At 37.8% G+C, this 17,135-nt stretch overlaps 1 long non-coding RNA gene across 2 annotated transcripts; it reads right to left on the reverse strand.

The window, feature by feature from the left end:
- Window positions 1-638: 638 nt before the first annotated feature.
- LOC130856073 (uncharacterized) lies at window positions 639-17,044 on the reverse strand. 2 transcript variants are annotated; one of them, XR_009054424.1, is made up of 3 exons: window positions 16,891-17,044; window positions 15,244-15,376; window positions 639-5,631 (listed from the first exon to the last, which is right to left on the reverse strand). It is a non-coding gene; the product is annotated as an uncharacterized LOC130856073 (long non-coding RNA). The 2 variants fall into 2 exon arrangements; XR_009054423.1 differs by having other exon boundaries at window positions 15,867-17,044.
- Between the last annotated feature and the right edge of the window lie 91 nt (window positions 17,045-17,135).

Genomic DNA, 17,135 nt, shown 5'->3' on the forward strand with positions numbered 1-17,135 from the left:
TGTTGCTAATAACATAGCCATGTGCTTTATTTCTCTCTCTCTCTCTCAAGCTTCACTCAAATAGTTTCTCTGAACTATTTGAGGGTAATATATTCACCTTACATCATGACTCTTTACTTTTAAATCCTTCGGTGTGTACTTTCTGTGAATAGAGATCATCCCTTATATAACCACTGTACAAATCCTACATCAGTGAATTTAACTTTGATAGAGTATCTAATTTTATCTAATTTGCCATTCGTATTCAAAACTTGTCAGTTGACCTAGCAATGTCCTTTAAAGCACTGTTCCCTTCCAGTACAGGATCCAGTATTACATTTAGCTGTCATGTCTCTTTAGGCTCCTTTAATATGGAACTTTTCAGCAAACTTTGTCTATTATGAATGTATCTTTAAGGTAGAACCAGCTGACAGGACTGAACGTTTATACAGATGGATTTGATGTGGGCTTTGAGGGAGTTAAGGATGACTCAAGTTTTTTGGCTTGAGAAACTAAATGGATGTCATTTATTGCCTAGTCTGTTGACTAGAACTCTCCTCGTTTGAAGACGAAGGTAAAAAAATCAACATAGTATTTATGAGAGGGACTTCAAGAGACAGAAAAAATACTAAATTGAACAAACAGTGGATCATGGAAAATTATTTATTACATATAAAAGAACAGGTGATTTTAATAGTTTTGTTAAAATGCAATTTACATATCATAAAATTCATTGAAATAATTGAATGAATAAGGTTTTATGTTTACATATACAACCATCACCACAATCTAATTTTAGAACATTTCCATCATTATTTAAAAAAACCATATGCCCATATACAGTCATTTCCCATCCCCAGCCCGCTGCCCCCAGCCTTGGGCAAGCGTGTTGTATCATGTAGCAACAAGTCTTTGTTCTTCTTTTATTGCCTGTTACTATTGAAGAGTATTCCATCGTATTTTATCTACAGTTACCAGCTGATGAACATTTGAGTTGCTTCCATTTTTTGGTTATTGTGAATAATGCTGCTTAAACATTCATATACAAGTCTTTATGTGGACATATTTACTTTTCATTTCTCTTAGGTAGATATCTAGGAGTGGAATTGTTGGATCACATGTTAACTCAATGCTTAACTTTTTGAGGAACTGCCAAACTGTTTCCAAAACAGCTGCATTATTTTACATTCCCACCAGCAGTGTATGAAGGTTTCAATTTCTCCACATCTTCCAACACTTGTTATTATCCTACTTTCCTTGTTGTGGCCATTCTAGTGGATGAGAAATGGTATTGCATTGTCATATTGACTTGCATTTCCCTGATAGCTTATGATTTTTTTTCATGTGTTTATTGGCCATTTGTGCATCTTCTTTGGAGAAATGTCTGTTCAGAGCCTTTGCCCATTTTAATTAGATTATCTATCTTTTTACTATTGAGTTGTAAGGGTTAATTATCTATTCTGGATATGTCTCATTAGATATATGATCGGCAAATATTTTCTCCCATTCTATGAATTGTTTTTTGTTTTTTACTTTCTGATGCAGAAGTTTTTAGTTTTAAGTCCAATTTACCTATTTTTTTTTTATCATTTGTATTTTTCTGTCACATCCAAGAAATCACAAAGATTATCCCATATACTTTCTTCTAGGAGTTTCATAGTATTAGCTTTTACATTTAGGTTAGGTCTGTGATCCATTTCCAGTTAATTTTTGTGTATAGTGTGACACAGAAGTTCAGTGTCATCTTTTTTGCATGGATATTCAATTGTCTCAGCACTATTTGCTGAAGAGACTCTTTCCTATTGAATTTTCTTGGCACCTTCATCAAGGAAACTGAATGATTTTAGAAAAGCAGTTGACATACTCAGTCTGGCAAGTCTCTGACCTATATCAAAGAAGAGTAGACCATTAGGAGAAAACAGGGTGACATTAAAACAAGAAGAGAATAAGATGAAATCGGTAAAATAAAGAAACAATGCAAAGGAATAAATAATATAACAGAAACATTAACATGCACAGTACAGAGCAGAAAAAGAACTACTGAATGTCCAACCTCTTCCAGTTATATACATATGTGTATACACACACATACACACACACACACACAAGTACATAGATAGATGGATAGATTTTTTTTAAAACTGTAAAGAAGTTGATAAATTTGAAAGAGAATAAAAATGCAATATAAGAACTTTAGATTTTTTCAATTAAGAAATTAGAATAATTTGAATAATAATTGAAGACATAGCTCAAGAAAGAATCCCCTAAGATGTGAGTATATGGATGAGAAATGCTCAGAGCTTTCTTAGGAAAAATCCAAAAGAAATTTGCATGTAGATTTATTATAGAAAAAAAATTTATTAAAGGAAAATCTTTATATAAATACCATATGAGGAAAACTGCTTTGCAAGACAGGGGCAATTGCATTGCTCCAGTTTCCTCTGCTAAACAATAAATGTTAGTAGATAGCGAAACATTTTAAGTTTTGAGTAAACAAACCTTTTTTTTTTTAAAACCAATGACTAAAATCTGGGAATGCTGTCTGTCATTTGAAAGCAACTAAAAAACATCTGAGAAATTCAAGGGTTCAGAAAAATATGACATCCATGTACCTTATTGGTAAAATTTTTTTGGAGACTTATCTTTTGTAACAAAACAATGAATCGAAATAAAGATCTCGAAATGTAATACAATATTACTGTAACATTACCATTAGGTAATATTACCATCAGGTCTGATGGTCTGCCCATACTCTTTCTGAACCCCAAAGGAAGAAATATAATTAGATCTGGTTTTTAGGCTGGTGGAGGAAGGAATATGGAGGTGGGAAGAGCCTGAACCTGTGATGCTTCACTCAGTTGTTTCGTCAGGTTCTTTCTTAATGAAATGTGTTATTTCTTGAGTTATGACATAGTCCACAGTTTAGGAGGCCTCACACTGTCAATTTAGTGCTGATTTTTCTCCTGTGGAGGCAGCAATTACTGAAAAGTATTGTTTCCTTATCCAGAGCATGTGAGCAGAGTTTTTTACTTTTATTCTTGCTCTGAACTTGGCACTATTTAAGTAACTAATGACAAGATAAATAACCACAAAGAGAAATCAACCACAGGCTTTATTCTTGAAGTGACTGCATAAGAACCGCCCAAGAGGTTGTTAAAAATGTAGGACCTGGCTCTGTTCCCAGAGGTTCTGATCCATTAGTTCTTCTAGGGGATCCCGAGTGAGAGATTTCTCTTTGGAAACATTTGTCTAGAAGCCAAGTGCAGAATAGATGTTTCAATACAATGTCAAAATTAACCATTATTTCAATAATGGTTAAAATCATAGACTTCAGCAGCAGAAGATCTGGATTTGAATCTAGACTACTATTTACTAATATATGACATTGGATAAGTTATTATTATATCTCTATAAAATCTTACTTCCTAGGGTTGTTGTTGATGATTATAACAAATGAAGGACTTTAAAGAAATGAAGTAAAGCTTATAGCTTTAATAATTTTGTTTTACTGAGAAGTCCTGAACAAAATGCCCCATTACAATAAAGGAACTGGGAATCAATGTAGGCAAAGGGAGAGATGCAGACAAGATCTAGAGTCTGTATGGAGGCAGAATGAGATTTTGAAAGAGATAAAAATTATCTAATTAAGAAGGTGGCTTAAAATTTGCTCTGTTGTGTGCAAGGTACATTTCCCAAAGAAAACTTCATAACATTTACATTACTAGCCAATGTTTTTGAAGTTGGACTTGCTTTTTCAGGAAATGCCAGAAGAAGTGCTGAGTCTGTTCTCATAGTGGGCTGGGTGCAAGGGAAGAGGCTGCTCAAATAAAAATACAGTCATATTTTTATTACATAGGTAAAAGGCTACTAGGCTGACACATAACAAATCTCCACTAAATAGTAGCTATTATTCACAGGATGCCATGTGCTCTAAAAAAGGGGCATGTAGTAGGTTGAATAGAGACTACCCCAAAAGACATGTCCACATCCTAATCCTCAGAACCTGGGGATACTGCCTTATACAGCAAAAGATGTGATGAAATCAAGGATGTAGGGCCCATGCATGGAATATCTGCATGGGCCCTAAATGCAATCACATGCATTCTTATAGACATGAGGCAGAGAGAGTTCTGAGACCTAAGAGGGGGAGGCAATGAGACTGGAGCCATGAGGCCACAAGCCAAGGAACACCTGGAGCCACCAGCAGGTGGAAGAGACAAGGAACAGACTTTCTCGCAAAGCCACTGGAGGGAGCACAGCTTCTGTCGACACCTTGAGTTTAGATTTCTGGCCCCCGGAACTGTGAGAGAAAAAAATACCTGTTGTTTTAAGTCACCCAGTTTGTGGTAATTTGTTACAACAGCCACAGGAAACAAATACAAAATATTTTGCCCAATTTGTGAATGTACAGGTTGCTTTCTGGAGCTGAAGTAATCTTAAAGGGGGTGAAAAAAGATTCCAGTTTAACTGTATCTAAAACATCAGTTTTAAAAAAAGTCATCAGACAGGAAACAACATAATTTTTTCTAAGAAATATAAATGGTGGCCACGTGGAGATATAAGAAATGAAAACGGGTATGTTCAATTAGGTCTTTGAATAGCACAACTAAGAAGCCAAAACTCTAAGGCCTTGGTACTCAAAGGAGTATAAACAAAAGCATCTTTTTGGGGGGTGGGCAAAGAAGTCTCTCTTCCTCTAAAGCACTTCTGAGAATGGATTTGATTGCTTGAATATTGAGGACTATGTACATTTTTTGTCTGTAAAACATATAAACGAATTTTATATAAATGGATTTTAATAAATTCCTGCTTTAACACTTTTAAAACATAAGTAACTGAATAAAAGTAATATCTTAGATGTTGGCTTCCTCAGATAAGTGTGGGAAGTTGAGTGTGGTTCATTTAGGTTAGAAGATGGCTGAAGAGAAAAAGATGGCTTCTGGGACTTACATCAGCTGTGGGCATTGGTAACCCCCATTCATTTCTGTGGAAGGTGGTCTCCATACACCTAGGATATGGTTGTTTATTTTCAGAGTCTCACATTATGAGAGGATATTCTACTCTTTCTGCTTTTACAAAAGGAAACACTATAATTATACAGTTTATATATTCATAATTTCTTGTCTTTGTGAAAGCTTACAAGGAGAAATTCTCCCATACAGCGTATATGTCAGAATTTATTTTCTAAAGTTCACTTTAGTGGTTGTTATATAACCAGGTCTGTTCAGAGTTGTGTAACTCTGAGGCTTTATGTTCAAGCAAAGACAATTTTTAATCATTGTACATTGATTGCACCTAGATTTTAAATTTTAAAATGATGCAATTGATGAAATCCACATCACATTTTTAAGGAAAAACTTATTTTTAGGCAACCTTAGATATATATTTTAAGTACTAATGTTCTAAAATTAATTATCTGTCCCTATTTTTCCATCTTTCTTCTGCATAATAGCAACATAAACACCAACAGACAGAGCTGTAACCAAAACGAGTTCCTTCCTCTGGTCTAGAAAATACTAGAACTCTAGATGATAACCAAGAAAGAAGGGAACGAGGTAACCCTTGACTCTTGTCAGCAGTCCCAGGTCAAGTCCTCCTTTGTGAAATTCCACATCTTGCCAAAAGATGGGGCTAATGTATCCAGCACAGGAACTGAAAGTGATAGAGAAGAGAAGGATACTTTTTCAGATACTGAGGAATTATGTTCATTACAAAGGCCTTTTGCTAGTAAGAAAGTTCAGCTTTGGAGGATGGGCCAAGAGGCCTTTAGATACATTCTTTCAGTCAGATTGTCAGCCTCTTAGAGACTCAATTTCCTTATCTGTGAAATCTAGATAATAAAAGTGAGAATAATAGAGTTTCGGAAGAAGTGCTTAGCACAATGCCTGGCAAAGAGCAGATAGATGGGCAATGAATGTTAGCTGCCATCCCTAAAAGCCAGCAGTGTTTGTCTTCTCTGCTATTGTGTCTGCTGACCCGTAGTAGGTATTCAATATACAGTATATCAGTCGAATGAAAGGCTGAATGAACCTTCAAATCAATCTACAGAGTTAGCTAGATACAGCTTTTAGCCTGAGCCTCTTGAGCCTTTGAAATCAGAATTGTATGCCTGACTTGAACCTTGCCCGTCCTGACCAATGACTCTATAATACCTGCCTGCTGACCTGTGATTTGATTGACTTTAATTGTTCTGGTCCTGTTAAGGTGGAGTTTCAGTTTCCAGTCTGTTTCAATTTAAGTTTTGTATCTTATTATCTCTTAACAGGGACAAAAAAAATCACAACTCATTTTAAACTAGGAAGAGAACTAAACCTATCAAAATAGTAACAAAAATTATTTTAAACAGAAATTTGACATAAATAGTAAGTGGCACCTTAACCCTTTAAATCTTTTAAATTTATTTTAAGCCTTAATGGTATGAGTTCCTCAGAGATGATTCCTCAACACATTCACATAAAGAAAAAAATGTTCAAAATATAGGGATGATTTAGACAATTTCACCCTTCTTTATGGAGGTTTTTGGAAGTTTACACTCTTTCTAGGGGAGTCTTACTCAATCCCCAAGCATCAAAATCACTGAAATGTTGCTAACTCAGCCTTGTTTTTCAGTACTGTCAGTTCTCATATTATAGCTCCTAGAAAACTCTCAGTTATATTTTGTAGCTATTGCCCAACTTTCAAAAGAAGTACAAGTCCATAATCTTGGTAGAATCCTTGTGTTTTTATATATTGGACAATTAGGGGAGACAGAAAATGTTAGTACTCCTGCTTCAATCTTAACTCTCTTGTCAAGCATGTTAAGATGCTTCATAATAATTTAGAATCCTGAAAAATACAGACTCAGGAAATTACTCATTGAGAAAAAAATTTTTGTACGAACAATTTAATTTCAGGTTTTGAAAACAACAAATTCTCCTGTGAGAGAAGGGAAGATGTGAGGGGTACGTAGTAAAGAATTGGGGCTTGCCCAAAGAGAAGCCCTGGTCTTTGCCCCCAGCTTTACAGTATCTGCTGTTTGCCTGAGGGCCTTAGGTCCTACTGGGTTGTCTAACAATATGACTTATGGTGGGGACTGGCCACACCCATATAATTTTAGGTTGGGGGCTGGCCCTTTCAGAGGTCCACCTGTGTGACTTAGGGTGGGGGCTTTGAGTCACAAAGTATCCATGGACCTGGAAACTGGGATTAAATAAGTGAGAAATCAATCAATCAATCAATCAATCAGTCATGCTACCTAATAAAGTCTCCCCCAAACGCTGGACACCAACCTCAGGTGAGCCTCCCTGATTGGCAGTACTCTGTGCGTGTTTCACACATCAACGTTGGAATAGTACCATGACTGATTCCTTCCAGTCTGATTCCATGGCTAGAAGACAACTGAAACTCCGCATTTGAAACCCTCCTGAACTCTGCTATGTGTGTATCTTCTTTGGACTAATCTTAATCTGTATCCTTTCCCTTTAATAAACCATAACCATGAGTATAACAGCTTTCAGTGAGTCTTATGGGTCTTCCTAGCAAATTATTGACACTGAGGTAGTTTGGGGAATCACACCCCCAATACCCCTGCAAACTTGCAGTTGGTGTTGAAGTGAGGGTGGTTTTGTGTAAGGGCAGTGCCTCTAACTTTGTAGCTGACCTAAACTTCTCATAGGGGATTTCCAGATTTGTTTGAGTAAAAAAGTCATAGCAAGTTAACCTGACTGTCATTTTGGAAGTACCAAGCTGTACTATAATAGTGCAGGATGGAGTTACGCTGGCCTCGCCTACTTTTAAAGTAAGCACAACCTGTCTTTGAAGTTTAAAGGCCAATGACAACTCTAATGTATGTTACTACATAATAAACACCTTTTCCATACTTTTATAGGGTTTTCCCACAAGAAAAGACTTTAAAATAGAGGGTGGAAATATCTTTTTCAAGTATCAACAAGCCCCACAAATTAAGACCAGGGTAGCAAAAAGCTGACAAAATGTTTAGTGACATACTATATTATTTTATTTGTATGAATTTCAAAACTATGAATATAATCTATGTTGACAGAAATCAGAATAGTGACTACTTTGGGGTGGCTGGGGCGAGGTGAGGGGATTTGAGTGCTGACTGAGAGGGTCATAAGAGTACTTTGGAGAGTTAGAAATGTTCTATAACTTGATTTGGGTAGTAGTTACATGAGGTGGTATATGGCACTGTACAATTAAGGTTTGTACACTTTAGTACATTTGAGTGTTTTAAAAAAAGCTATACCTCAATAGAAAAGTGTTAAGTCCTTAGTCACATAATAAAAGAAACACTGAGGGTAAAAAGAAAATTCTATTTATTTAACAGACACTTGGTGTCTACTACGTGTCAGGCATTCTATTAGTACTTGTGGACACACTTAAAGCAAAAAAACAGAAATGACACCTGTTTATAGATGACCGAATCAGTCATTTTTAGCCTTTAGGCTATCATCAGCAACAGCTTGGACTTTATAAAGTTCAATATGTCTTTATTCTCTAGGATTAATCCTACAAATAAAACTTCCGTGATTTTGCATCTGAAAGGTTTTATAAATAAATTCTACCTATTCTTATAGGCTCAGTTCAATTTTCACTACTTCCACAAAGGTTTTTAAATGTCTTGCAGCCAGATATGGCCTATCTTCACTCTGAATTCCTTCTGCGCTCATAAAGTATCACAAAACTCAGCACTTAAGTGTTCTTAAATAGTCTCGAGTGTTAAATTTGTCTTCTACCCAAACTGTAAACTCCTCTAAGTTCCTTGAGACTAGAGATCATATCACATTTTTCTTTGGAATGTTTCATACTTCCTAGCAAAGTATGGGTTTTGTGATATATGCTTAATTACTTGTGAGTGGAATGAATGAAAACTTCACTTTGACCATACTGAACATGCTTAAGAAGAGTTTAAAATTCAGGAAAAATTAATCCTTAAAGTAATTACTATTCAGGATTTCATTTTGCTTTTTTTTATGAGCTCATTTTTTACATGCTAGAAAAAGATAAAAGTTATTCTTGACATTCTCTTCTGTTCCCTTTGGCTCAGTTCTGGTAAGAAGGGAAGAGAGGCTATTCTTATCCGTTTAATACCAGTATATTTGCTTTAATTGAGAAGGAAAAGCATTCTGGGTGAAACATTTATCTCCAAATATTTCCTACCTCTTGATTATTTAACTTAGTACAGAGCTGCCTGAAACAAAAACTATCAGTACATTTCCCAGCCTCCCTTGCAACTAAGTATGGCCATGTGACTGTGAGTGATGGATGTACTTTCAGTTCCCAAGGGGATGTCCTTTGGTTCCTCCTCTTCCTTTGGACTGCTACTTGGAATATGGCCACGATTGTGAGTCATCTCAGACTACTAAATGAAGACAACACACTCTGCCTAGAAATGGCAGAGTAATAAGAAGGTGCCTGCACACTTGGATGAATAAATCGAGAAGTACGGCATTCCAGCATCACGCACGCATCCTGTATGTCAGGTGTCTATTGTTTAAACTACTGTTATTCTGGGTCTCATTATATATAGCTTAACCAATTTCCTACCTTATCCATGAGGGTAATCATAGAATGGCAACAGCTGGCACGGAATGATTCTTCCCTTCCCACACAGTGCTTTAAGGTATAAACACGTTTCAGCCCCAAACTTTGCGTGTATCATTTGCTTGTATAAGAAAACCAGACCTAGCTTTTGCTATCAAAAGGCTAGTTAAAAATGATTAGTTTTGAAAGTAACTACCTCTAATCTTTTCCCCCCAAAGTCCTATTCACACACACACATACTCATGCATATTCACACTTCTCATGGGGTGTCACCTGGCATTTGGGCAACCAACTGGATATCAAATTAAAGTAGCCAATAAGAACCGTGTGACTAGTAGTTTTCATTACAAATTTTTATACTGACTTTGAGTGGTATTGCCTTTTAATATCTAACCTTGACCGCATCTGTGAAATTGGCCTTTGTCTGCATTTTGTAATATTAAATGAAAATTTAATATATCTTATAATCTTAGAAGAAATAATTAAAAATATCCACTGAACAGTTCATAACCTCAAGGCTGCCAAAGAATACACAGCTTTCATTTTGTATATTCAACTTTGAAATTTTTGTAGCTATACATACCTCAATACCTTATACTTTTCCTGTATATTCAAGCATCCTCTACTTATTCTGTCCTATCACACAGAAAAATATCCTTCTACCAAGATTAACCTCACCCATGGTCTTCAGTGCATCCTTGTGGGCCTTCACCTCATTATTTCCTTAGTTAGTTCATCTCTTTCTTATAGGTTCTTTTCCTCTATCAATCCTTACCAACGCCCTCTCCCACCTTCCATCTTTTTTTTTTTTAATTTATTATTTTTGAGGGGGGTACATCAAGTTCAATCATCTTTTTTTTAAACTTTTTATTTTTTATTTTTTTATTTTTATTTTATTTTTATTTATTTATTTATTTAATTTATTATTTTTTGGGGGGTACACCAAGTTCAATCATCTGTTTTTATACACATATCCCCGTATTCCCTCCCTCCCTTGACTCCCCCCCCACCCTCCCTCGAGTCCCCCCCCACCCTCCCCATCCCAGTCCTCTAAGGCATCTTCCATCCTCAAGTTGAACTCCCTTTGTTATACAACAACTTCCCACTGGCTATCTATTTTACAGTTGGTAGTATATATATGTCTGTGCTACTCTCTCGCTTTGTCTCAGCTTCCCCTTCACCCCCCACCCCCTCCACCTTCCATCTTAAAAACACACACAGACAAAAGTCTTTCTCAGACCCTACTATTTCTTCCATGTATTGTCCTGCTTTTTCAGACAAAAATTATTATCAGTGTTTTAATTTTCTCACTTTTCATTTACTCACTTAACATTTGCCATATGATTCCATCTTTATCAGGGTACTAAAAGTGCTTCCAATTCATTGATCACGGAAACCTCCAAGGACATTCATTCAGCTTCTATTCTCCTTGACTTTGAGCAGGAATTAACCTTGTTGATGACTTTTTAAAAAATAATAATTGTATATATCTTCACATCTCTTTGACCACTCTTCTCCTTTGCTAGCTCTCTTTCTTCCTTTCAATCCTAGGTGTAATGGATACATTTTGTTTTGACCCTTTTCCTGATAATATTTTTTCTGAATTTCCTTTAAGGAACTACCCCGTCTACATTTTATCCTTGCACCATTAGGTTTATTACAACTTCATTTTTTTCAAATCCCCTATCCTACCATCTATTCTTCTGAATGCCCCCTCTGCCATCCCCGCCCCTGCCCCAGCATTTTCTCCTCTAAGATCTTGCTCCTTGAACCCTTCTTCTTGTTTCCATCTATACTGCTTCCTCTTTAGATTTGAAGTGCAGCCCTCTTCCATGATTTTGTCTTTGCCTACTTCTAGGATTGACACATGTTTTCCAGAATTCCATGTTTTTTTTCTTGGTTTTTGCCCTTATTTTGCTGAAGTATTTGGTCAAGTAATTTTCTAAAAGATCACATGGGAGGAAAGTGTTCTGTAGTTCTGCATCCTTGCTGATCTGAAAATATCCTTACTTTGCTCTTGTTGTTAATTGATAACTTGAATGAGTAAAGAATTCTAGACTGAAAAATATCTACCATTAAAACTTTGAAAATATTCTGTAATTGTCTTCTAGATCCAGTGCTGCTGAATAGGCCTGATTTTTATTTCTTTGTTGGAAAAAGGTCTTCTATGTTTGGAAATTTGCAGGTTTATTATTATTATCCCCTGTGGGAAGACATTCGGGAACCTTTTTGATGTGGGCCGAGCGATGGGATTCTTGAGCAGTGGAGGAGCTGAGGGTGCGGGGCGTGGAGACTAATATCACCCTGTTTGGTCCTGAAGGATGGCTGGTTAGCCAAAGACGGGTAAGGTTCCTCAGAGGAGGAACAACCTAAGACAGGCACAGCCGCAGAGGGGCCAACAGGGGTGGTGCATAGAGCCTTCCTTATATCACCGTGTTTGGCCCTGGAGGATGACTGGTTAGCCAGAGACGGGTAAGATTCCTCAAGGGAGGAACAACCTAAGACAGGCACAGTCGCAGAGGGGCCAACACGGGTGGGGCACAGACCCCCAATATCTGAGAGAGGTCTCCTGCCCCCAGAGCTGTTTTGCTCTCCACCCCCAGCTCAGATCCACACCTGCTCAACTCGGACCCAGGAAGTAAACAAAGATAATTGCCTCAGTCATGTGAGGCCTTTGATTGTTTATGAGTGTAACCTGAGAATGTTAGCCCACGAACTCAATAAAAGCAGCCTGGGATGAGTCAGCGGGGCTCTTGATCCGAGAGGTCTTGAGCCCCCCGGTCCCACTTTTCTCTTCAGTCTGTGTCTTCTTCAAGCTTGCGGCACCCGTCACTCGCCTCGAGTCGCCGAGCTGGTCTCGGCAATCCCCTAGTTTTTATTCTTGATTTCTTTCTCCCTCACTTAAAAAAAGTCCCTTTCTCTTTTACTGATTGAATGTTAGCCAGTTGGGTTGGCGCTCCATGACTCATCTTTTCTCATGCTTTCTGTTTATGTCTTCATAACCTATGTTCTAGAGTTCCTTGATTTTTATCTCCAATACTTCCAATATATTTTTTATTTAAGTAATCATGTTTTAAGCATCTCAGAACTCTATTTCATTCTTTGGTTGCTCTTTTTTTCAGAGTACTGTGTTTGTGTCTCACAAATCCAATATATTCTGATTACTGGAGTATATGAATTGGAGGGCTTTTTAAAAATGCCCTTTTTTATGTCATGAATTTTAACTACTTCCTTTAGAGTTAGTTATTCTATTTTTTTTTTTTTTGGTCTTTCTCTTTCATAATGGTGATTTTTCTGATTTACCTGTTGATTCTTCATTAAATGTTCATATATATATAAAACTGGTCATTGATGTGGTTTTTCCTTTGCTTTTAGTAAGTAGGATGCCTTCCAGTTCTTTCTGCTATGCGGAAATTGTGAATAAATGGCCAGGGCAGGGCCAGAAATGCCAAATATCAGGTTTCACTTTAGGATGGGTAGGCAAGTAGCTGGCTCTCTGACTGCTGGCCCTGAATGCCAGAACAACAGTGGTTTTGCTGTCTGCTGTCAACATAAAAGTTTTCATTTCTCTACTATTTGTACAGTTAACTTGGGGGAGACTTTGGGGTCTTGTTCATTTTTGTTTTTGTTTGGTGGCAGAAGTGTCTTTGCCTGCTCTCAGTGTGCATGAGAGAAGGAAATGTGTGTGGTGACTGATTCAGCTGTACCATATTTAGAGTGTTCTCTCCATTTTCAGCCCTTATTCTCACTTCTGCCCTCTGCCATGCCCCCAACCAACTCTTCTGTAGCTTCTTCACTATACTTTTCTTAGGCAATGGTTTTGGGTGTTATTACTAACCAAACCACCACTATTAGCTTTGTCTTCCAGGAACTTGTTGAAATTTCATTTACTTTCTCCCCTTCTCCACCTACCAGCCTCTCTCTCACACAAGCACATACATACAAACACACATATCTTTATTCTTTTATTTATTCTTTGGGTTTTCTACTTCTATATTTTTATTTCAGTACTGTCAAAGAAAGAAGAGTTGGCAGATTATATGCCAGGTCCACCATCTTGAACAGAAACCCAAGAATAACTCTATATTTCATAATCATATATTTTGCCATTTGGGTAAAACATATTGCAGAATCCTCCCTAGCTGACCATCCTTTCATTACGTGACGACCTCTACAACACAGAATTACTATCAGGGTAATGGGAGCAGCTCACATTTCTTTAGTTTTTTTGTACTCTAACAAATTCACTTTATTAAGTAAGAAAGAGGGCAAAAATGGTGGTTGGGTAGGCAACCAATAGTCTGCCATGGTAGTGATCTTTTTTCCTTTCCAACATAGTTCATTAAAAAGTTTAGGGAGGCTTATTTTAGAATTGAGTCTTTTATTAATCAGCACCCCCAGCATTAAGTGCCAGCTGCAGGTCAGGAACTGCTCTGGGGTCCATCAAAGATGGAATTTTTTTTTTTTTTTTAGCTCTTTATTGGAATATAATTGCTTTACACTCTTGTACCAGCTTTTGAGGTACACCAAAGTGAGTCAGCTGTATTTATACATATATCCCCATATCCCCTCCCTCCTGCGTCTCCCTCCCACCCTCCCTGTCCTGGCCCTCTAAGGCATCACCCATCATCGAGTTGATCTCCTTTTGTTATACAGCTACTTCCCACTAGCTATCTATTTTACAGTTGGTAGCGTATATATATCTATGCTACTCTCTCACTTCATCCCAGCTTCCCCTTTGCCCCCCACCCCCCCAACCCTGTCCTCCAGTCCATTCTCTGCATCTGCATCCTTATTCTTGCCCTGTCACTGGGTTCATCAGTACCATTTTTTTTTTTTTTTGATTCCACATATATGAGTTAGCATACAGTACTTGTTTTTCTCTTTCTGGCTTACTTCCAAAGATGGAATTTTAAGACCCAATGTTGCAAGCTAGGGCAAATGGTGGCACACTGGACTGAGAATAGATAAAACCAAAAAAGGTGTATAAGCTAAGGCTGTGGAACACTAATGAGCTGAGCAGACCTAGTGGTCTTACATATTGAGATACTAAGAGACTGATGGGCTGGAAATGAGTTTGGAGATTATTAACCCATCTCAAGACAACCCAAGAGGTGACAAGGCTGAGATGAAAGGCTAACACGCTAATATGATGGAACATAGAGATGAAAGGGCTAAAAATATGGATGACTTTGTTGAGTCACCAAAAATATGTTGGAAACACCCCACCCTGAGATTTTGTTTTTGAGACAATTTTGTAATAATTAAGGTAATTTTAGTCAAATGATCTAGTTACATACACATACATATATAATTTTACATATATGGGTTCATATTGTGTATATATATTGTTTTGTAAACTACTCAATTGTACATCTTTATGTGTTCCCACATCAAACAATACAGATTCCACTTTAGAGATGTGCTATAATTTATTTAAATTAACCCTCTACTGAACATTTTTTAGTATAATACATTTTTAAGTACAATGAGTGTTAATTGGTTGCCTAACCACCCATTAATTTCAACCCACCCTACTCAATATTGCCAAGATAATCTTACAATCTCATCTTGTAACTGCCAAATCCTGATTGCCTATAGAAATAAATACCTAAATTCAAAGTTGAGTCTCTCCTTACAAACCAGTTTCTAGCTAATTTTGACTTTATTGTCACTACCTTCTAATATGAACCTTCCATTATGGACAAACAGGTTACTCACCATAGAATGCATCCGCACTCTTGTGTCCTTGTCTTTGTTCATGGCATGTTTTATGGACAGTCCTCCTCCTCTTCTTGAGGAATCTTGTCATCAGACTGTCTTTCCATTAATGTTTTGGAAAATCCTCCAGGGACTATAAAGGGTACAAACATAGTTCTTAGAGTTCAATGAAATATATTTCCTTCTAGGTCAAGACTATCTAATAGAACAAGATGCAAGAGATCTATGTAATTTAATATTTTTCTAGCAGCCAGATTAAAAAAGTGAAAATAAACAAGTAAAGTTAATTTTAATATACTAACCCAATATCTACCAAATATTATTTCATCAATATAAGAATTAAGCTATTTTACATTTTTTCTTTGTACTAACTCTTTGAAATCTAGTGTGTATTTCACACTTACTGCATGTCTCAATTTGAACTAGCCACATTTCAAGTACAAATACTCGTATTTGGCTAGTGGCTACCCTACTGGACAGGGCAGTTCTAAGCACAGTCAATTTTCAATTTCCTTCTTGTCCCTTAAGTCTCTGGAACTGTGATGAGGACAATCTGTTAGCAGAATTTCTAGAACTTATTATTAGTACCTCTCATTATCACATGGCCTCCTTGCATTATTTACCTTTTGATACATTTGTCTTGTCTTATCGCTAACCTGAAAATTCTTTTAAGGCTGGAACCATGAGCTGATTGACTCCCAGGGCTGTAAATACCTTTAACAAAACCATCAACTAATTCTTCTCTTGACACCTGGTTCCCCTGCACCTATTCAGAAAGCCTTCACAATCTACTTCAAGTCAAATCCAGTGGTCAAGGCTTCCATGTAACCTAAAGCAGATACCTTCTCTGGCAAGTGCTAGAAAGAGATCTTTTCAGGATCTGAAATCTGTCTCTCTCAAGTCGGCATCTCTTAAGACCACATGAAACAAATCTATGTCACATGAAGAGTTTTCACATATTTGGAGACAGTCCCAGTAGCTTTCGCTCTTCTATGAGAATCTTCCCAAGTTCAAACAGTACTCCATCATTTGTCATGCTTTTGAGTACAGTTCATCATTTTGCTCTTCTGTGAAATAATTCCAGCTTCTTTGAGGTCTTCTTCAAGTGCTTGATCTAGAGGTGAACGTAGAGCTCCGGAAGTAGTTTGGCCAGCACAGTGTATAAATGGGTCACTACTGGCTGCCTCTCTACGAAACATGGTTCTATGAGGCGTCAAGACACATTCCTTACGAGAGAGGGGATGGGAGAGAAAAAAGGAGTCACAACACATTATTAACTCATACCGCCTCTGCACGCCCGGCTTTCAGTCTAGAACTGTACACAAATACAGCACATTCTTGAGGCTGATTTTTCTTAATGTCATCGTCCTGATTTTCAATTGAGCCAGGGCATCTTCAGCCATTTTGTTTTCGGTGGGGTTCGTCCGACAAAAGGACTGACTAGATGAGATAACTTTAAGTGAACTAAACTTAGAATCCAGAAAGCTGAGGGAAGACGGGACTTGAGAGCAAGGAACCGTGTATAAAGTGAGCAGCAGCCAGGCTTTCTGGCTGGTGACGGCAATGGCAATTACTTGGTTCTTCACCCATTCTCAGGGCTCCTCTCTCCTTCACCTGTAATAGGAATCACCCCCTCCAGGTCTTCACCTTACAGAGAAGGGCGGGGTGAAGACGCAGCCAACGGCAGTAGCTTCAGGGAAAGACGCTCAGGTGCTGATCCGGACGTGGGAGGCCAGGCCTGCTGAGAGCAGCCCACAGAATAGGGGATGCGCGCGCCCGCACCCGCCCGGGAGCGCGCCCTGGCCACAGGCCTGGTCCCTCCCGGAGCTCGGCGGGCGGGAGGCGGGGCGACGGCGCGCGCACGCGGGCGGCGTGGGGCTGAGGGAGCCGAC

Source organism: Hippopotamus amphibius, chromosome 6, assembly GCF_030028045.1.
Source record: "Hippopotamus amphibius kiboko isolate mHipAmp2 chromosome 6, mHipAmp2.hap2, whole genome shotgun sequence".
In the NCBI taxonomy this organism is placed as follows: Eukaryota; Metazoa; Chordata; class Mammalia; order Artiodactyla; family Hippopotamidae; genus Hippopotamus; species Hippopotamus amphibius.